Here is a 22,669-nt window from a genome sequence, read left to right on the forward strand (position 1 = left end):
TTAGGAACATCTTTGCTTTGTGAAAAAAATGATGTGTAGAAGCTACTCTTTTTCATTCTCCTCCGAGAGAGAGAAATCATTTTTTTATGACACATATAAAAGCTAGAAACGTAACAAATTCTTAGATTCAGCTATTTTCATAGATCATGGAAATCTCAGTAATAAAAGTGAGTAAAATTTCTGCCAGAATGAACTCAAAGGAAGAAAGGAGAGTGTTTGCCGGCTCTGGGGTTATGGTGTTTCCTACCACCCGCTTCTCTAGTCTTCTATTGTCACCACTGCTGGTCTCTCTCCTGCTGTGATACAGCTTCTGCATTAGGTTAAAGAATAAAATACAGGGAACCAGCAGTTAGCGTAATGGCTATGTCGCTGGACTCCCACGTAGTCGACCGCAGTTCGTGTCCCGGACCCGGTGGCTTAAAACTCACGCCGGGCACGTGTGCGTGCGTGCCCAAGATCCCAGAGGAGAATGGAGGAGAAGGGATTGCGGTGTGACCATCCCCCCTGGGGGGGTGATTTCTCGCTTTCTGTCTCTATGTCTTTCTCTGTCTGTCTGGCGAGCGCACGCGCCCTATAGCGAAAAAAATAAATATATAAAGAACAAACAAAACTGGTGATTTTATGATGCAAAGCTGGTCCTTTATGAAAACAAAAGATACTCCCATCTAACTTACTGGAATTTCTGAATTTCTCCCTAAGTGGTGTCTGTGTGTGTATGTGTGTACGTGTGTGTGTGTGTGTGTGTGTGTACATGTGTGTGCATGCACATGCCTGTTTATGTATGCATGTCGTGATCCTTATGTATTTTAAGCATTTCTTCTTAACATTAAGATGTTGGCAGCATTCCCCACAAATTCTTTCTTTCTATTTTTTTGTTGTTTTTTTTACCTTATTTGGAGAGTTACTTAAATATTTACTGCAATCCTGTTATACTCTGGGGATAGAAAATAACACATTCTACTTAGAAAGAGTGGCATGTAAAATGTTACAAGGAAACTCAGAGGGCTCTTGAGGCATCAGAGGGCTGCAGTAAAGGGTAAGTATGGCGGAGGCAAGATGGCTGAGCAGAGCCACCCATGATCACAGCTCTCCAGGAAGCAGTGTCAAAAATTGAGTGCCCACACTTTGGGCAGAGAGGTGGGATGAGACTGGCAACATACAAGAATGATTGGGGGCAACTTCTAGACTATTGAATCTTGGAATGGAGATATAAATAGGGAGTCAACGATCTAAACCCAAAGAGGCTTGGGAGTCCTCCTGCTCCTCAGCTGGACGGAAGGTGAGAAGAACTCTCCTCTCCTCAAAAGGACCTCTCCAAAAACAAAACAAACAAAACAAAAAACGAAAACAAATAAAATAATTTTTTGAGAAGTTTTTGCTATAGGGCAGTGCACTCGCCAGAAAAATGGAGAGAGACAGGGAGACAGAAAGTGAGAAATCACCCCCCACACACACACGGGGGATGGCCACGCTGCAATTCCTTCTCCTCCACTTCTCCTCCATTCTGCTCTCGGGATCTTGGGCATGCACACACATGCGCCCAGCATGAGTTTAGGCCACCAGGTACAGGACTTGAATCACAGTCAACTACATGGGAGTCCAGCAGCGTAGCCATTATGCCAACTGCTGGTCCCGAATTTTAGTTACTTTTTAAGAAATGTTTATTGTACATCTTCTTTCATGAAGTATTTGTTCAAGTCTTTAACATATTACCTCTTGGATCATCTTCTCATTGACTTGCAGGAGTATATAATATATCCTGATACCTTTCCTTTGTCAGGAATATATTTTTCTAATATTTTTCTTTTAGTTTGTAGGTGACTTACCTATTTATTTTATTAATAGTGTTTTGAATAGTACAAATATTTTTTTTTGTGGAGAGGTTTTTCGCTATAGGGTGCGTGCACTCGCCAGACAGACAGAGAGAGACAGAGAGACAGAAAGCGAGAAATCACCCCCCAGGGGGGATGGCCATGCCGCAATCCCTTCTCCTCCATTCTCCTCTCAGGATCTTGGGCATGCACGTACATGCGCCTGGCAGGACTCGAACTGCGGTCGACTACATGGGAGTCCAGCGATATAACCATTACGCTAACTGCTGTCCCACAAATTTTTCATTTTGATGCAGGCCAACTAATTCATTTTTATCTGTAAATAATGTTTTATATATCAGGTCAAAAAATGTTTTCCTACCTCAAGTTTGCAAGGATAATTTCCCCTGTTTTGCTCATTATGATTCTGGTTTTTAGATTTAGATATATGAACCATTTCAAATTAATTTTTGTGTATGAAATGAGATAGAGATCAAGGTTCAATTTTTTTCCACATGAGATATTTAGTTGTTACTGAAACATTTGTTTGGGGGGGAAAAAAAAGAAAAGTGAAAGTTCTCTTTCCCATGAATTAACTTCACATCCTGATTGAAGCTCATTTGCCTGTATATATGCTGGTCTATTTCTGTATTCCCAATTTTGTTCCTTAATTTACTGATCTATCTTTAGACCGATAGCACATTGTCTTCATTACTAGAGCTTTGTGGTTAGTCTTAAAAATCAGGTATTATAAGTCTCCTAAGATTTTACTTTTTTCAAGATTACTTAGTCTAGTCTTGAACCTCTGCATTTCCATATGAAGTGAGAACTCATTTCTTTAAAAAGTCTAGGAGAATTTTGATAGGATTTGTGTTGAAACTATTAGTAAATTTAGAAAGATTACTGAGTAATTATTCTTGGCCTTCTTTGTGCAGAAATGTAAGTCTAATTGTATAATTAAAGAAAGGATATTAATAAAATGAAATTATATAGCTAAAAATATGTTTTAATGGGGCCAGGAGGTGGCATAGTAGTTAAGATGGTAGACTCCCACATGGTTGACGATGGTTCAAGTCATGGACTGGTGGTTTGAAAATAACACTGGGCATGTGTAACCATGTACCCAAAATCTGGAAAGAAATTGGAGGAGAAGGGATTATGTATGGTTATCCCTTCAGGGGGTGATTTCAGACTTTCTTCTCTCTGTTTCTGGTGAGTGCATGTGTCCTTGAGAAAAAAGACTATTTTAGAAAAGTTTTAATTTCCTTAAACAAGAAAAAGATGTATGTCTCTCTAGTGAGACTCTCTAGGGAGAATTTTTTTCAATTATTTAGATTAGCTATTGGAATAAAAAACAGAAATTTGTCTCTCATCAAAAACGTCACTGTTCTTCATACTATACTAAGATTCCTTATTAGCAGATTCTGAACCAAATATACAATTGAAAATTTTTAAAAGTTTTATTTGGACTCTTTAATAATAATGATATAATAATTGCATTGATATTCAGAATTACTCATTTTAATATTTTTTCACATTGTACTGTATACTGTGTGAGTAAGAAAGACACAGAAAGGTTTTTGGCACTTTCTTTTTCTTTTTCAGAATGTGTTCAGATTAATAGAATTATATACATTCTTTTTTTCCTTAAGAAACACATGACTTTTAGATTTGCTGACCTTAACACATGCTGATCATTTAATAAGCCATGTTTTTTTCCTATACATTCCCTTAGTCTGTAATGTTAGTCTCTTGAAACTTATAGTGGAAGAAACTTTCTTGTTCATGTTAGTTCAAATACTGCCTCCATAAGGATGCTTTTCTGATAGGCATATATAAAATATTCATCCCAAATTCTGTATCCCAACCTTCTTTATCTTCTTGACTTAGTTTCTCATGACCTGATATCATGTGCTTATTTATCGCATGTTTGCTGTCATTTTTCTCTCTGCATTGGGATGTCAACTAGAAGAGACAAGAACTATGTAATCCTTAGCATGCTTCCCACATCACAGCAAAATAGTAAATATCTGCTCGAGGCACTACGGGATTTTGAATTTGATTGTATATTATTTTTACTTACCACCAACATTATATGAATCTAGCCATTCTATCTTGTCAAATTGAACTTATAGAAAAAGATATGTTAACACTTGCTGATCATTATTTTGTACTTGTGTTCTGGAGATTATTGATGATTCAGTACATGTTTACATCTTGCATTAAATAATTATATTTTAAAAAATAATGAAATGTACTCGTGATGATGGCATTGGATGGGACCTTATAATCAATAATGGGTTCAATCTGCTTTTTTCATTTATACAATTGTTTATGCTTACAAGAGCAACTTCATGTTCCTGAGCCTCAGTTTTCTTATATGTAGATTTTTAGATGACAATGATTTCTGTGAAGGTGAAATTAGGTAATGTATTTATGAAACCACATTGTAAACGGGATATGTAAGGTCTTATTATTAAATCTAATGTACTAATTTATTGCCTAATGGACCAAACGAGTTCATTGTTCTTCCAAAATCATCTAATATATTTTCAGGGTTGGGGAGAATTTTATGCACGGTGCTAGCAATATATAATAATAACTCACTTGTTCCTCTATCATACCTTTCCTTAGAAAACTCAAAGAGCTTTATTCTGTCTCATTAATCCTTAACAATTCTCCGAATCATTAGACAACCTGACGATAAGCATTGTTCTTCTGGTTTTTACAGCTGGACTAAATGAGGCCCTGAGTACTTATGTGACTTTTTCAAAGTCACCCAGACATCAACGAGGCTGCTGTGAAAAGGGGTTAAGACTCTTGACAGTATCCTGCCTGTTACTGACCTCCGTAGACAGTGCCCAACCTGAATCATTACAAAGACCAGTGAAGTACAAGAAGACGTGAAAGATGGACTATCCTCAGTGAGCTTCACTCCTAGATGGAAATCAGCACATAAACTAAGCCGGAACAGAATTGAAAGTCCAGGAATGATTTCTTTCTAAAGTGCTCTAAAGTTTCAATGTAAATAGATACCATTAGTTAAGCTAAAAATAAATTTCATAGAGAAGGTGTCATTTCTGATAAACTAGGAAATATTCAACATATCGTATCATTTCTCTTGTAAACATTTTAGGATTATCTTTAAAAGATAGGACCTACATTGTTCTAAATATAAATTCTTCATACCTGAAAATAAAAAAAAGAGCTTTGGGGACCAGCAGTTAGTGTAATGGCTATGTCGCTGGATTCCATTTAGTTGACTGTGGTTTAAGTCCCAGACCCAGTGGCTTAAACTCACAGCCAGTGCGTGTGCGTGCCTGCCCAAGATCCTGAGAGGAGATTGGAGGAGAAGGGATTGCAGCTTGTCTATCCTCCCTGGGGAGTGATTTCTCGCTTTCTGTCTCTCTGTCTTTTGGGTGAGCACATGTGCCCTATAGCAAAAACCTCTCCAAAAAAAAAGAAAAGAAAAAAAAGAAAACCTTTGATGTTACCAAATAACCCAACCAGTGTTCATATTTCCCTAGTCGATTTAGAGACTTGTGTTTGATTGTTATTATTTATGTGAATCAGTTATTATAGAGTGAGCAAAAGGTACCAGAAACACACTAACTGATGTACTAAGCACAGCCTGTAGTGGCCTGGTCTTGGTAGTGCAGGGGTTAGTGTACTGATCTGTGGCGCTGGAAGTCACTTGCCCTACTGTGAGTTTGAATCCTGAGTCCATTTGAAACATGTCTAACTAGCTGGAGGGCTTAGGGAAGGGGATCACGGCATGGAAGACCCCATCAAGGGACCCAGTCTTTCTCTTTCTGTCTCCCTGTTTCTTTCTCTCTCCTCACAGTCACAAAGGCTCCCACACAGACTCTCTCCTGGAGGACATACTACACATAACAAAGAAAGTAGAATAGTCGTGGGGTTGCTAGAGCAAAAGTAGGAAGAGGGGTGGAAGGCCATTTCAATCATAGTTCTAAGGGACTAGTACGCTGGCACTCTAAGAGATGGCGGAAGATGACTAATTCCTGGACTATGTTATTTGTTATCTTAATTTACTAAATTAAGTAAAAAATTCAAGCCACTAGATTTTCCAAAGGGATTGACTATAGAGGGTCTGAGGGAGGGATCAAGACTGACTTCAAGGGTTTAAAAATGCGAGTTAACAGGGTTAGCAGGTTTGTAGATGAGGAGTTGGGTTTATACCTATTCGGTTGAAATAAAAATTGGGACATTTAAATTTAATCTATTAACAATTAAAGGCATCAGAATATTAATAATGCCTAGAGTTAGGAGACTGGTTGAAATCACCCATGTATTAGTGCGTTAACAATTAAAGTCATCAGAATATTAATGATGTCTAGAGTTAGAGACTGGTTGAAATCACCCATGTATTAGTGCAGATCTAAAGGAGATGACTGAGGGCATAGCTCTTGAGCATCCCGGGGTTTTGAATATGGAGTAAGAGGAAGAACCGGAGAAGGGTACTGAGGAGTGAGTAATGAAGCAAGCACTCTGGAAGTCAAATGCAAAAACGTCTTCTAGAAAAGGCAGCCCTTCACAGTGGCAAAATCTGCTGTTAAATCAACTAAAATGAGAACTGCAGTTAGGGTGAGATTACTTATTCACTCAGGTAATTCTGTTTATATTTAGTGCTTACCTGCTATATTCCACTGCATGAGACACTGTCAATAAAAATGAGAACAAGGCTGGGACCAGCAGTTAGCGTAATGACTATGTTGCTGGACTCCCACGTAGTCGACCGCGGTTGGAGTCTGGGACCCGGTGGCTTAAAACTCACACCGGGCGCGTGTGCGTGCGTGCCCAAGATCCCGAGAGGAGAATGGAGGAGAAGGGATTGCAGCGTGGCCATCCCCTCTGGGGAGTGATTTCTCGCTTTCTATCTCTCTGTCTCTCTCTGTCTGTCTGGCAAGCGCACGCACCCTATAGCAAAAATCTCTCAAAAAAAAATGAGAACAAGGCATAGTTTCTGTGGTTTGGAATCTTATTAATCAGTGGAGATAGAGGCACATTATAAGAAGTTATAAAACATTCTCAACTTTTAAGTTGCTTATCATCCTTACGGTTCAGGTAGTTCACTTATAAAATGGGACTAAATTGTACTGTATCATATGTTCTTATGAGAATTAAACGATATTACATAATATTATATAAAACGTTCTGGAATTATTTTGTTATAGAAGAACTATCAACCTAGATATGTGGTGACTGATGAAACCCAGAAGCTGGGTTTGACACAAGACCAGTTTTAAATATTAGATTTGAGGAGGATAAAATTGTAGATCCCTAGAAAGTATTTTTAGAAGGAGTGTGAGGAAGTTCGAAATAAGAATAAATAAATAGAAGTGAAGTCCTGGATTGTAGGAAGGCCAGAAGAGAGAAGGTTTGCTGGTCTATGGTTAAAGCAGGATTTAAGGGAAACCAAAATAGCTAGGAGGAAATTGCAGGTGAATTCACTTTCAGCTGTAAAACTGGATCATCGTAAGATGAAAATTGGGACTGCTTGCAAGGGTACAGTGGTAAATTCTTTAAAAAGTGTAACAGTTAAGAATAAGGTGGAGTCCTGACTTAGGCTATAGGGAGGGTTCACTTCAATCCAAGAAAGGCTTCAAGAGTCCAGAAAAGCTGAGTTGATGTTGGGCTAAATAGGTAGAGAGCTTAGCATAACTCGAGAATTCAGTAAATGTCAGCAACACTCACTCCACACGGCACCCAGTCCCCACCAAAAGGTCCATAACACCAAAGTGTTAGTAGTAGGTGCTTTTCTTTCTTTCTCTTTCTTTCTTTCTTTTTTTTTTTTTTTGGAGAGATTTTCGCTACAGGGCACATGCGCCTGCCAGACATATAGAGAGAGACAGAGAGACAGAAAACGAGAAATCACCTCCGGGGAGGATGGTCATGCTGCAATCTCTTCTCCTCCATTCTCCTCTCGGGATCTTGGGCACGCACACACAAGCGCCGGTGTGAGTTTTAAGCCACCAGGTCTGGGACGAGAACTGTGGTCGACTACGTGGGAGTCCAGTGACATAGCCATTATGCTAACTGCTGGCCCCTAGTAGGTGCTTTTGACATTCTGCATCATTGTATTTTTTATTTTGCTGAAATAAGTCCATATTACTTTTGTAAGAAAAAAAGACAATATTGGAAACTTTATGGGAAGAGGAAATAAAAACTAGCTATATACAGCTTATCTAGTCCCATGTAGTCCACCATGGTTCAAGTCCCAGACCCAGCAGCCTAAAACTCACACCGGGAACGTGTGCATGAGTGCCTAAAATCTCAAGAGGAGAATGGTGGAGAAGAGATTGTGGCGTGGGCCTCCCCCTGGGGAATGATTTCTCTTTTTCTGTCTCTTTGTCCCTCTCTGTCTTTCTGGAAAGCACACATGCCCTATAGCAAAAATCTTTCACAAAAAAAGGAAAAAAAAAAAAAGATTGTAGAATGAAGGACCTGTTAGGGGTGCCTCTCTCTTTTCTCTCTCTCAGCCGCTCATGGAAGAAATAAACTTCTTTAAAAAATTAGAAAAATCTTACAGACACTTAATGTAAAACTATCACTAATGCCTATATTTAAATCTATTTAAACTGGATTCACAAATTTTCTTTATTTTTTTTTTATTTGTTTGTATTAAGAAATGACCTTTTTTCTCAACCCTATGCAAACTATTTGCCCTCGGGAATAACCTCTTCTATTTAGGATTCTCTAGTCCTTCATGGTTTGTTCTGGTCACCTATCACAATTTATATTTCCCTGTGTCTGGTTTTTAATATTCAATTCTATCATCTCTCTCTCTCTTTCTTTGTGTGTGTGTGTGTGTGTGTGTGTGTGTGTGTTTGTGTGTGTCTAGAGAGAGATTTTTGCTATAGGGCATGTGTGCTTTCTCTTGAATCTTAAAATCCACTTTTCCTTTCTTTCCAGTGAGAAGAACTTAGACGAGAGGTCAACCAGTCAGAACACACAGCTCCAGTGTTGTCACTTATTGGCTGTGTCACCACTGATTGGCCAGCCTCTGCTGCATCAGGTTCACTTTGAGAACAAAAATGGCCCAGCAAAGTATTTTGTCATGTTGTAAAAATGTTAAGGCACGATTAGTAATAGCTTCTCAGCTCCTAATAAATTAGTCACTATAAAGTCACAAGAAGCGAGAACAAGTGAAACGTTCCGATTCAGCCAAAGAACACCCATTAAGGACGGCAACAAGAGATCTCTGAAAGCCCAAAGGCAGCTGTATCTGCAAAGTGCATGTCTCTTCCTCACTCATGTCGGAATAGGTGGCAAAGAGCTTCTAGTCTGTGATATCAGCTATTGACGAAAACGTTCTATTTATAAAATGCAACGTATGTAAAGGACGCACCCCTGAAAAATTTTAGATATAAGGAAAAATTAAATTGTGGTTTTGAAGACATGGTTAGGGAACAAAACAATGATCGCGAATAGAATATGAAATAACTGCACTATGATCTAAGTTCTGAATCTGTATCTCAATTGGTGCTCTGTGTAACTGCCTACTGTATATTGAACATGAGAAATCCATTTCTCAGGACCAGCACTTGGTGTAATGGCTATGTTACTGGACACCCATGTAGTGTGGTTCGAGTACTGGACCCGGTGGCTTACACGCACACTGGGAGCCTTTGTGTCCATGCCCAAGATCCTGAGAGGAGAATGGAGGAGAAGGGCCTGCGGCGTGGCCATCCCCCCAGGAGGTGATTTCTCGCTTTCTGTCTGTCTTTCTAGCGAGCACATGTGCCCTATAGCAAAAACCTCTCCAAGAAAAAAAAAAAAAAATTCATTTTCCCTATAGCAAAAACCTCTCCAAGAAAAAAAAAAAGAAATCCATTTCTCTGGTCGCTCATTGTGATAACTGGTTTAAACTCCTTGGGCTTTGATAGTTCTCCTTTGAGGAATGATTAACTGCTGTGTTTAAGAAACTAGCATCTTGTACCATCTCATGACATATTAGTTAAGGGAGCTGGGATTCCACATAGCTGACCACACGGTTCAAGTCCTGGACCCGGCAGGTGGGTAGATGGATGTGTGTCCCCAAATTCCACTAGGGTGGAGAAATGGAGAAATGTCAGTGTGACCAAACTCCATTGGGGATATTTTCTCCTCTCTCTGTCTCTCTCTGTTAAGTGTATGTACCTTCTGAAAATTAAAAAAAAAAAAGAATCTAGTATGTTTATTAGAAAGATTTACTCTTAGATACTTACCCTTTGCTTTTTGCTTTTAAACTATATTAACAAAAAATAAAATTAAAAAAAAGGCAATCAAGCAAATAGCCCTTTTAAACCCAGGAGCAGCAAAATACCAAACCAGAGCTTAATGAAAGATAAATGGCATGCTCTAAAATATTATACAGCAAACTTAGTGTAACAAGCACTTCCAGAGCAAGAACGAGGGAGAATTTTGTGTTGACACCACTAGCTCACAAAGTGGCCACTGTGGGCCGCAGTCCCAGGGAGATGAAAGGATGACCGGCCTCAGAGATAAGCTAGCTCTGCAGTGCAGGTGGTTTATCATCTGACGGGGCCAAGACCCAGAACTGGGCCAGTGGTGCAGAATGGCTGATACGATTTGCTGGATAGAAGAGATCACAGCTATCCACTCTGAGAACCCAGAGAGTAATTTACTAAAATAGGCCATTTACAGAAATGGGACAGGATAGGCCATTTCCCATTAATGGACGGCAAGGCCTTTCTCTGTGTGCTTTTGCACATGAATGGCCAGAGAAGTCAGAGGATGATGGAGGAGAGCCTTGAAAAGCCAGAAGGTCATGGAAATTGAAAGAGAGGTGATGGGAAAAGATTTGAGACTCGTAGGTTTAATAGGCAGCAGTGGGCTTTGGAGCAATCCAAGGTTTGCAGCATGGAACGAATGGAATCTCCTGACTTACTGGCAAAGGAAAAAAAATGAATAAAATGAAATTCATACCTGACATCATTTTAATTCATGTAACCTCATCTAGATTTGAGGTCATCAAGGTACTCTGGAACCAGGATCCTAAGTATAAGGTGGTTCCTCATCGTCTTTGCTGATTTCCTTCCTTGTGCCCAGCCCTTCCCTAGAGTCTTGTGACAAAAGCAAAGAAAAGAGAAAATGCAAAGTGTTTCCTCCCCATAAAAAAAAAAAAAAAAAATTCATTCCAGGTTGCCTCAAGAAATTTTCATTGGAAAGCCCTGTGCAGAGGTCTGAAGATTCAATATAGATTTCTCACTGGAGAATGAGAAAACTTATTGCTGCTTTATCATTCCTCCACCTAGCCATCTCTAATCTTGTGCAATCTGTCCCCTCTGCAGGATGGACATCGCCTTCCTTCCTGGTTCAAATTCCCCTTATCCTTCGATGCCCAACTGAAAAAAAGTCTTCCATGGTGATGCCAACTCTAATCCCTATTCTTTCTCCACTCAAGCAATGGGTTATATTTTCTGGTATTCTCTTAGTAATTTGTTAATGTGTGGACATTTTTGCTTTTATTATTGTGTTTTATTTATACATGGCTCTCTTTCCTACTAGGTAGAAGAATAAACCGTGGCATTGAAATTAAAGCTAAAAGCCTGTTTTGCCCACTTCTTAGCTGGATAATCAAAGACAAATTGCTTACTAACCTTTTTATGTTCCAATAGTCTTCAGTCTAATGTGAAACTAATAATAATAACAAATATCAAATATGTTTATTGGAAGGATAATTTAAACTAACATAAGCAAGATTCTTGGTAAGTTATCTACTAGTGCTCAATAAATATCATCTACTACTATATTTATAATTCCTTTAAATATCCCCAGATTTTCACAGTTACTGACACATGATAGGTCCTTAATAAGATTTCTTGTGATGGAACCACTCAGATACTTTTTTGTTCACACAGGCATATAACTGATGTGTCTTTAGGGAGACAAAAGAACAACAGACTTTTCAGATTGGCCAGCTCTCAGACTGGGGTTACTCTATGGCCTAAAAATTTGGAGCTCGTATTTGAAAACCAATGTACGATGGTCATTACGTTTCAAGGGCCGTTAGATATCATGCCTTTGAAATTAGGTATTATTCTTTCCCAGACAGAGGCCTGTGGCTACCATGAATCTGCAGACAGAACTAAGACAGAGTTAGGGCATGAGGTTAAACAATACAGTATCAGCAGAGTTGAGAATGAGTGAAGGCAGTGGCAAATCCGGAGGGTCAAGCTGGGTCTGGACAGATAGAGACAGGCTGACATCCAAAAGGTGAAACAATCAGACAAGTGTGATTTGAAGTGTCATCAGCATATCTAGGCTGGAGATCTCACACTGAGCATTCAGATACAGAATAAAGGGGTTGCATTTGGGCTGAGAATCTAGGTATCAGGCCACAAAAGTCAGGAACCTAGAATAATTTGAATCTTTAATTCATACGTACTCATTGGCTTTAATACTTTCCGTGATGCGGGCGACAGGGATTGAAGGCAGAAGCTGCTTCCCTGAGTAACAGAGGGTTGTTTCAGACGACAGGGCCTGCAGGGAAGATGCTTCTGACCCGTAAACTAATGAGTGGTGTGGGTGTGAGTGCCCAAAGGTAACGAAGGCTGTCTAATGGCAAAGACACATTGTGCTAACATGTGCAGTCAAGAATTAGGTTCAAGCCTCCTATGTAAACCCAGCTTTGAAGGCAGCATGCTTACATAAGTTTGTTCAAGCATGCCTCCATTTTCATGACTCTTTCTTAAGGCATTTTCTTACAAACTCAATCCACATCAATTTACTTCCTTAAGTTCCCATTTGCCCTTGCCCTTATCTTTCTTACTCTTTTTTTTTTTTTTGTAAATACAATTGAGGTTGTTATAACATCGTACCAGTCATTTCTAATATAACAAGTAGACTATTTTTTCCTGTATTTTCCCAACTGATATTGCAGAAACACATCATTTTCTCAATGTCTTCTTCCACAACCCATTCTACTTGAGAAGCAGTCTACGTGAACGACCTACCTGCTCATAGTCCCTTATCTAAGAATTAGGATTCTCACTCCCAGAATTTGGTCATTAAAATTCAGAAACACTGGGGCCAGCAGGTGGCATGGTAGTTAAGAGTATTGAACTCCCACATGGCCAACCATGGTTCTAGTCCTGGACCTGGCAGCTTGCTTTCTCACTTTCTTTCTCTCTCTCTCTCCCCCCCACCTCCGGTTGAATTAAAATAAAATTAAATAAAAATAATTTTTAATAATTAAAAAAATTCAGAAATGCTAAGCACTTCCTGTGAAACCCTTGGATTGGAATGCCATTTATACTGCTATAGACCATTCCTCAAGTGTGTACAGAAAAGGAAATAAAGCTGTTATTTTATGGCTTTTGGTTGCAAAAATACAAAGACAACTTACATTAACTCAAGCACAAGTGGGCATATATTGTTTTACCAACGTGAACAAGGATTACTGGGTCAGCATGTGTACATGTACTCATGAAAATCTTTTCTACTTTCAGCTCTGTTTTTCTGTGTTTGCCTTAATCTCTGCTGGAATATATGGTCTCAGCAGCTAATGTTCATGTGATACTTAAGCCTTTTTATCAGGAAAAAAGTGAGATTCCTTTATGTCTAGAATATATAAAGATTATTTACATCTTAATAGTAACTCAACTTTATAAAGACAAAAGATTTTAACATGTCACCAAAGAAGGTACACAGATTTCAAATGAACACAAATAAAGATGTTTAATACAGTTAGCCATTAACACTTATTTGTATGGCTTAAATTAAAAATACTGGCCATGCCAAGTGTTGGAAAGAATATGAAAGAACAAATATATAGTACTTTGAAAACTTTAGCAATATTAAATAATCCATTAGCAAGAGTCAGCAAGAAAATATTGGGTCGTCAGAAATGTCATATTTTTCTATGCTTTTCTATGCAAAAAGGCACCATGAATTTTCCAACTATAGTAAAAATAGAAAAGAAAATAAATCAAGAGTGACAGAAGAGCTATCACAATAGATGCTACAGAAATTAAAAGGATAAAATGAAAAATACTATGAAGCCTTCTTGAAAATAATTCCAACAACTGAAACAAAGTGGATAGTTTCTAGAAAAACACAACATTATAATGTAATAAATATGGCCAGCCAGTGGTATGATGGTTAATGTGGCTGAATCCCACATGGCTGAGTCTGTGGTTTGAGTCCTGGACCCAACAGCTTGAAAAACACACTGGGGTGCAAGACAACAGATGGCATAATGGTCGTGTTGCTTGACTCTCACATAGTCAACCATGATTTGAGTCCCAGACCCGGTGGCTTAAAATTCACACTGCCCAAAAGCCTGAGAGGAGAATGGAGGAAAAGAGATTGCGGTGTAGCCATCTCCCTCAGCACACCCCAATGGAATGTGGTCATGCATGATCCCTTTTCCTCCCTCTCTCCATCTCATCAGGATCCTGGGCATGCACTTACATGTGCCCAGGGTGTTTTTCAAGCCACCAGAACTGGGAATCGAACTACATTTGACCATGTGGAATCCAGCTTCCTATTCCCAAAAGTCTTTCACTATCCTATGGGGCCAGCCCTGAAACACTATTCTTAAGAGGGATGTATGGTCAAAGTAGTAGTGCCTTCACCAGGGCATGTGACCCATGTTGTTACAAGGGTCCTGAAGTTTGCACTTAATGTAATGCCTTCCTATCTATTGTCATGAATTTTAAAATACCTTTTTAACAAGAAGCATGACATTTTTATCTTACGTTGGCGTCTACAAGATATATACAAGATATATACATATATATGTGTGTGTGTATGTGTATATATATATAAAGGAGTGTGGGAGAGGAGCATTTCAGTACCATGGTAAATAGTCACTAATCTGATACCATGAAAAACTGGTCTAATTCATTCACCATGGGAAATTGTGTAAGAGCCTTCCAGGATAATGTAACATTCTGGAACTTGAAGCAATGCTCACCATGAAAAGCAAGGTCATTGTGAGCTGATAACAAGAGACTACAAGCTGGAAAACAGCCTTAGAGACTAGGCCTGCAATATCTCCAGGTCAGAGACACCTTTTTTTTGGGGGGGGGGGTTATGCTATAAGGTGCGTGCACTCGCCAGACAGACAGAGACAGAGAGACAGAAAGTAAGAAATCACCCCCCAGGAGGGATGGCTATGCCGCAATCCCTTCTCCTCCATTCTCCTCTCAGGATCCTGGGCACACACGCACACGTGCCCGGCATGAGTTTTAAGCCACCGGGTCCGGGACATGAACCACTGTCAACTGCATGGGAGTCCAGCAACATAGCCATTATGCTAACTGCTGGTCCCCAGGTCAGAGACACTCTTGTTTTGCACACTTGCATGGAATTAACTGGAGCCATACAGGACACATGTGGGAAGGAGAGACTGACACGATCTTCCTCTAATGACAAGATCTTCCTCCCAGATGTACACGTTCAAATAAAAATGGAGGTTACTGCAAGTGTAAAGGGAGGGGGGACCAGCTGAAAGCAGAAATTAAAATCCTGAGTAGAGCTGGAATCTAGAAGAGGGAATAAAAACCCAGATGGAGATTTCTTCTGTCAGGTGTGATCTTGGACATAAGGTTTGGGTTAAAATTTCTATAATTTTAAAACTTCTGTAAAAATAAGAGCTGCTTAGGGCTTAAAGTCAGTCAAGAAGAGGCCCTTAGAGAAAGACAAGGAGCTCAACTTTGCATTCATATTATATTGTGTAGATAGCAGGAGAAAAACATCTATTTTGTGCTTTTTGTCTTAATAAAAATGTGAGTATACATAGACTTGCATTAAAAAGTCTTCATGAGAAAAGGCTGCAAACTTAGAAGTTCATGAAGTCTAGAAGAGATGTGGTTGAGGGCTAGGTCTTTCACACAGGGACGAGCAGATTTTGAAAATATGTCTATAAAGCTGACTTGGACCTTGTTATAGAAACAGATGGTCCTGTAGACAGTCTGGATTGTCGTGAAAAGAAATATTGCTTGCTACGAGACAGCCCAGCATTCAAATGCATGCTGCATCTCAGCCTGAATACAGAGTTAACATTTTACTGTGAGAAGGCAGATGGGATCCCAACAACTTCCGTATTGCCACATTTCGATTGTAAACTACCCAAGGGCAAGAACACCATCTACCATGGTGCTGTGGATAACAAAGACACATGGTTCATGGCACTGTGTCCATGGGCAGTGCCAAAGAACAAATAAAATGGCCAGGATTTAATTAGTGATAGACATCATCGTGTGTGTATGATAAGGCAGGTCCAAAACTTTACAAGTCTAAATAATAGCCAAAAACTCTCTTTAAATTGTCCAGTGTTATGTGGTATTGTTGCTGAAACTCTTTGCTTTGGTTGGATATCATGATACCTGATGAAGAATTTCTACCAGGGAAATTCTACACTGCCACAATAATTGATACTACGAAGGTACAACAATAGAAATAATTTTTGCTTAAGGAGATGCAAAATATATTCATATATCTGTGTGTGTATATGTATGTGTGTATATATGTTTATATGAATGTTTATGCTATAATAATACATTATAGAATATTAACATTTCTCCATGGCATACTTGTGAAGAATCTCAGTTGAACTGTACAACATGACATCACAAATAAGAATAAAAATGATGGACTCAGCACAATGAGGGGGCATCAAGAGGGTCTTGTTGCTACGTCAGAGGATAGAAGGAGGATAGCATTAGTCACTTTTATGTGAGAAAAGCGAATAGTTTACATAAACATGTATATATATATATATATGATAACATTTTATATACATAAATACATCTATTTTATATTTTATGTACACATACACATACATGTACAAATCACATGTTACTTAATAACTGGGCTGTTGTGTCCTGAGATATGTGCCCTTCAGCAATTTCATTGTCATGTAAATATTAGAGTGAGCTTACCCAGACCTAGATAATGAAGCCTACTACCCACCTAGGCTAGATATATGATCTCATCAGACCACCATCACATCTGTGGTCAACTGTTGACCAAAATGTCATTATACGCTATGTATTATATATATAGATATAATATATAATGAATATATATATATAAAATAAACACTCACATATAACATACACATATATAGTATATCATATATATCTATGTATAATATATGTATAATATTGACATAATTATATGTATCATATATTACATCTTATGTATTTTAGGTCTCTATTATAGTGTGCAAATATATGTCACCTGCTTTCTTAATACTCTATAATTCATAATATGTTTTAATATTTGCATATCATTAAAAATAAATCATCTTGGGCCTGGTGGGTGGCATGGTGTTAAATTCCCACATGGCTGACAATGTTTCAAGTCCTAGACCTGGTGGCTTGTTTTCTCACTTTCCCTCTCTCTCTCTCTCTTTGCCTCTCTCTGATCAAATTAAAAACAAATTAATTAATTAAATTAAATAATTCTAAAAAAATCCATGTTCTTTATAAACCATAGATAAACCTCATGAGTTTATTTATACAAATCTGTGTCTTTATAAGAGGTTTGTAAGAAATGGCTTGGTAGTCTTAAGGTAGGTCTTATTACTTCTTAATCATGGTAACTTTTAAAATATAATTGTATTGAGGATGATTTTTACTTTGTTATTTTATGGTATATTTAAAGTAAAAGCATACACGAATATGAACTCTACTGCTTATAATGTACTTGGGAGTCCAGAGGAGTATCAGCCTTGTATTCAAGAACAAAGTTTTGGATTACTCTTTGTGGAAAATGGTAACACATTGGATCACAGAATGACTTCAAGCAGGGATCCGTTATGACTTGATTCTGTGTTTAGAAAAGAAAGCTTCACGCTCAGAAAGGATGTTTGACTCCAAAGATTGTTCTCTTTAGGGACTAGCAGTTAGCATAATGGCTATGTTGCTGGACTCCCATGTAGTCAACCGCGGTTCGAGTCCCGGACCTGGTGGCTTAAACTCACATCGGGCGCGTGTGCATATGTGCCCAAGACCCCAAGAGGAGAATAGTCAAGAAGGGATTGCGGCGTGGCCATCCCCCCTGGGGGGTGATTTCTCACTTTCTGTCTCTTTCTCTGTCTCTCTGGCGAGTGCACGCGCCCTATAGCAAAAACCTCTCGAAAAAATAAAAATAAAAAAGATTGTTCTCTTTACATCCCACTAAATCTTCCTCATGATTTAGATTTGTTTCTAGCCTGTGTATGTATGTATGTATGTATCTAGCTATATAACTATAGACACACACACATCGGTAACCGAATGAGGTCAGAGACTTCAGAACTATTTTCTCAAGTGTGTGCACTACGCACACAGCCTTACAGTCACTTTTTACAGTCCATCAAGTCTCTTCCAGCACTTCGCGTTTTTAAACATTGCGGGCACTTTAGGCAAGGCCAGTGCAGTAAAACTAAAAGAAAATACCCTACAGGACAATGCCTGGTCGGATTTGTTTTGTGTTTTCTCTCTTTGAGCTGACATGCCCTGTCCCAGTATTTGCTTTTGTTTCTGCTTCCATTTTTAATGGCAGCTATATACTGGACTCACAGCTTTAAGGATTTTCTTACAGCCCCCTTACATCTCACTTCTAGCCATTATCTTATATGACTCAATATACTCTGTATTCTTATTTCTGCTCTCTGCTCCTAGACTTACTGCTTTCCTGGGGTTTGCATTCTACTTGGGTATATTTTTCATCTAGGGACACAGAGTTGAGTTTCTGCGATTGTTGATTTTTTATATTTCCTGTTTTTTAAAGTTATTTACTTTTATAATGAGCAAGAGCTCGTTTTTAAAAAGTGATCCTTGAAAACATAATCATTCCACCAGCCAAGCTACTGCTTAATAAACTCACTCTGTCTGATAATATTAACTTCTCTCCCCTGCATTGCTCCTTGGCACGTTTTAATGATGTGATCCTTTGTGACACTTATCTGCTCATTCTCCTAATGTGACGGGACATGCTACAGGTCCCTTGTTGGAATTAAGGCAAGATTTCACTGTGGCTGTGTAAGTTTACAAATGCTAGGTGTGGAAGAAGAAGATTTCTAAGCTGTAGTTTTCACTAGAACATCCTCAAATCATTGTTCCCTGTTTAATCTTTGCTTTCTGGATTAAAAATACATTACATAAAGCAGTGAAAGGTAAAATGAGTGGTCTTGTTTTGTAAGAAAATGGACAGAGAAAGGGAAAAATATGAGGAGGAAAAAGAAACACTTATTAAATAAAGTGCATTTCATTTTTTTTTCCACCATCACCGTCATCTCAGTGGATTTTTTGTTTGTTTGCTTTTTGCTATAGGGTGGGTGGGCTCACCAGAGAGAGAGACAGAGACCAAGAAAGAGAAAAGATGAGAAACTTCCACTCCCACCTTGGAGAATGGCCATGCTGCAATCCCTTTTCCTATGTCTCTTCGGGATTTGGGGCACATACACACATGCTTCTGGGTCCAGGACTCCAGCGTATGGTCAGCCATGTGGGATCCAGTGCCTTAATCTTCATGCCATGTGCTGGACTGGATTTTATTTTTTTAACTGCATAGATGTTACATAAACTATCTCTGTATCTCTGAATTTTAACAGTAAGTTGCATTGTGTAAAGAAAAGTTTCTAATCATAACTGTTAACTTTTAAAAATTGACTCTGTCCTCAGTTTCTTCATCTTTAAAATGAAGATGCACAAATGATACTTCTGGGAATCTTGGCTGCTCTGTGGAAGGGCGTGGTCAGTTCATCCACAGTAAGATCCACCAGAGTACCTGCATGTTAAGTGGTTTCTGTCTATGATGCATATGCTTACGGATTGTTTTGGAGGAAAGGATCTACTCTTAAAAATGTTGAAAGCCATACCACTAAGTGACTAAGCTTTTCTCTTTTTCTCCCTTAATTTTCCGACCATTTTTTTGCAGCTCTGAATGCTACCAACTCGATTTTCATTAAAGGGACTTTGATGCCACATAGCAGATTTTTGAGTCTCTCTAAATATCACAATGACTTTAGAGATCATTTGTTTTATAGAGAGAGTCCTCCTTTCCTTTCAAATGACCAAATCAGAACCTCTGTGGTGAGGGGTTAGCAACTGCTCTTGGTTAAACCCTCCTCAGTTCATTCCCATAGGCAGGCAACACTAGAGCCATTGCCTGAAGTCCAACAGGTAGGGTTGAACCAGGAAGTCAAATAAGTCATAACTCATAACTTGACAGAACAGCTAACGATTTCTAAATGCTTCACATATATCAACTAAATATTAGACCTGAAGACGAACTCAGTAGGTCTGGCATAGGTCACACAGTTTGAAAAATAAAACATCCAAATATAAAATTTTAGCTCTTCCTCTGTAATGTACTGTACTTGTAAAGAACATGTATTATTTTTTTCGTTTTGACTTTGACATATATTGAAAGTTATCAGTAAACTAGCTAGCTAATAAAGGTATAACTTTGGGCGACCCAAAATTGAGATAAAGTTCAAAATAATTTTATTTATATAAAAAATAATAGCTTTATTTATTGTTTAATCACACCTTTCGTAATACATAACACCTACGGAATAATAGCTAACTACGTGGGTTTTTTTAGTGCATTATTTTACCCTCATATGGATCCTGTGAATTACGTAATTATCATAGCCATTTCACAGAGGAAGAAGTAAAGCACAGAGTATGCAGGGCACTAATGGAATGTCGCAAAGACAGTGAGTGTCTGCCTGAGATTCAAACCCTAATACTTACAATATACTGATTCATGTATTTTGCTTTGTACTGCATGGCTGGAGTCCTGGGTCCAGAAGTGTGTGAGTGTGTGTGTGTGTGTGTGTGTGTGTGTGTGCTCAAAATCCCAAGAAGAGACTGGAGAGAAAAGGGATTGCAGCATGGCCATTCCCCAGGGAGGGGGTGAGAGTTTCTCACTTTCCCTCTCTCTCTTGTTCTCTGTCTCTCTCGTGTGACCCCACCCACCCTCAGGTACTTACCGCTGCCAGTGCTGCCATCAGGTGGTGAAATAAGATTAGCAGTGGAGTCACAGACTCCGTGTTATATGCGGCATTCAGACAGATCCCTGAGCAGAAGGTCTCTCAGGGACAGAACTGGTAAGGGACAACAGGAGATTTGTTCTGACCCCAGTTCTACTTTTCTTTAGAAGTTTAGAGACATGTTAAGGCTGAAGCACATTTCAGTAACCCAAATGCAGACTTTACTTCAGGTTTTGCTGGAATAAAATTTGGAGAAGTTTCTTTATATAATCCTAACGGCTGATTTTAAAACTTGAACCCTATACTTTGTTGGAAACATCTGGACTTGGACTTAGATCATGATACGAAGAACTGCAAAACTACACTAGACAAACCTTTCCTCTATAAATTTCAGCACACATTTTTATTTACTAATAATATTAAAATAAAATTATGGGTACAAGAGAACCAAGTATCAGGACCAGCAGTTTGCATAATGGCTATGTCACTGAACTCCCATGTAGTTGACCACAGTTTGAGTCCTGGACCCGGCGGCTTAAACTCATGCTGGGTGCCTGTGCTTGCGTGCCCAAGATCCCAAGAGGAGAATGGAGGAGAAGGGATTGCGGCGTGGCCATCCCTCTTGGGGGGGTGATTTCTCGCTTTCTGTCTGTCTGTCTCTGTCTGTCTTTCTGGAGAGCGCACACACCCTACCGCAAAACACTCTCAAAAAAAAGAAAAGAAAAAGAGAGAGAGAACCAAGTATCTAAGCTTCTTTTTCTGATATTAGTTTTAGCTCTGGAGTGGAAAATTTATAATGAAAATGTTCTTTGAGAGCAGTTCCACAGCTTGGAAAGATGCTTATTCTGGACCCCCTGTAACCCCTTGCTTGTATATTAAATTACCTGTATAAGTGTCACTAAGGCATCTTAAGGGAAGAAAAAATCTCACTGACATCTAAGACTTGAAGCTAACTGGGATCACTTGGTCTGCCAAGCCTTGAGCCTGGGAAGAAAGATGAGCTTCAATCTGATGCCTAGCACAGCCCACCCATCCAAGTAGAGTGACTTTACTGATGTCCAGCTCTGGATTTGAGATGATTGCTTTTAAAGTATATCTTCTTTTCCCCTGGATAGAGTTGATTTTTAAGCTGTTTTTCAACTTCTGTAGTCATGAGCAGATATGTATCTAGACCTTAGACCTCTGAAGTCCGACTGGCTTTTTCTACCAATTAATTGCTGAGACTGCCCCAACAATGAATAGAACACACTTCCTACTCCCCACGTTGTCCCACCCCTTCAGTCATGTTCTTCCCTTGGCTTAGTTCTTGCGATGGTCTCCAAGTTTGTGAAAATGGACACTTTTCATCGAACAAAGGCTAAGTGTCCAGCAATCCTTCCAGTGCTGGGTACAGGATATGTTACAGTAGTACAACCCCACCGTGTTCCGGGGAATCAACTCTTGGGCTTTTTTTTTTTTTTTTTCAGAATCTATCTGGGCAGGATTTATGATTTAGCTATCTTGACTCAAATCAGCTGAACATTCTTGGCACTCATGCAATTTTAACTCAATTAAAGTTCGGCCTAAATATGTCAGGCTGTTCTCTTGGCACAATCCATTACAAAAGTAGGAAGGGCAATAAAAGTACCCGGGATTTTTCTTGAGCTGGTTGAATGGTGGGCTGTGTGGCATGTAACTGCATGTCTATGCGTGTATGTCTCTTTCCAAGTTAGTCTATACACATCTGAATGCTTTGATTTAAAGTGCCATGCAACCGTGCTTATGGTAACTGTTTGTTTTGAATTATTTAATTCAATGAATGTAAACCAATGCATACAATGATTTACTTGGATGAAAGATAATTATGTTACTAAAGATCCTGATTAATTGCATGATTCAATTCATGTCAGTACTGAATATC

This window comes from Tupaia chinensis, unplaced genomic scaffold (genome assembly GCF_000334495.1).
Source record: "Tupaia chinensis unplaced genomic scaffold, TupChi_1.0 Scaffold000389_1, whole genome shotgun sequence".
In the NCBI taxonomy this organism is placed as follows: domain Eukaryota; kingdom Metazoa; phylum Chordata; class Mammalia; order Scandentia; family Tupaiidae; genus Tupaia; species Tupaia belangeri.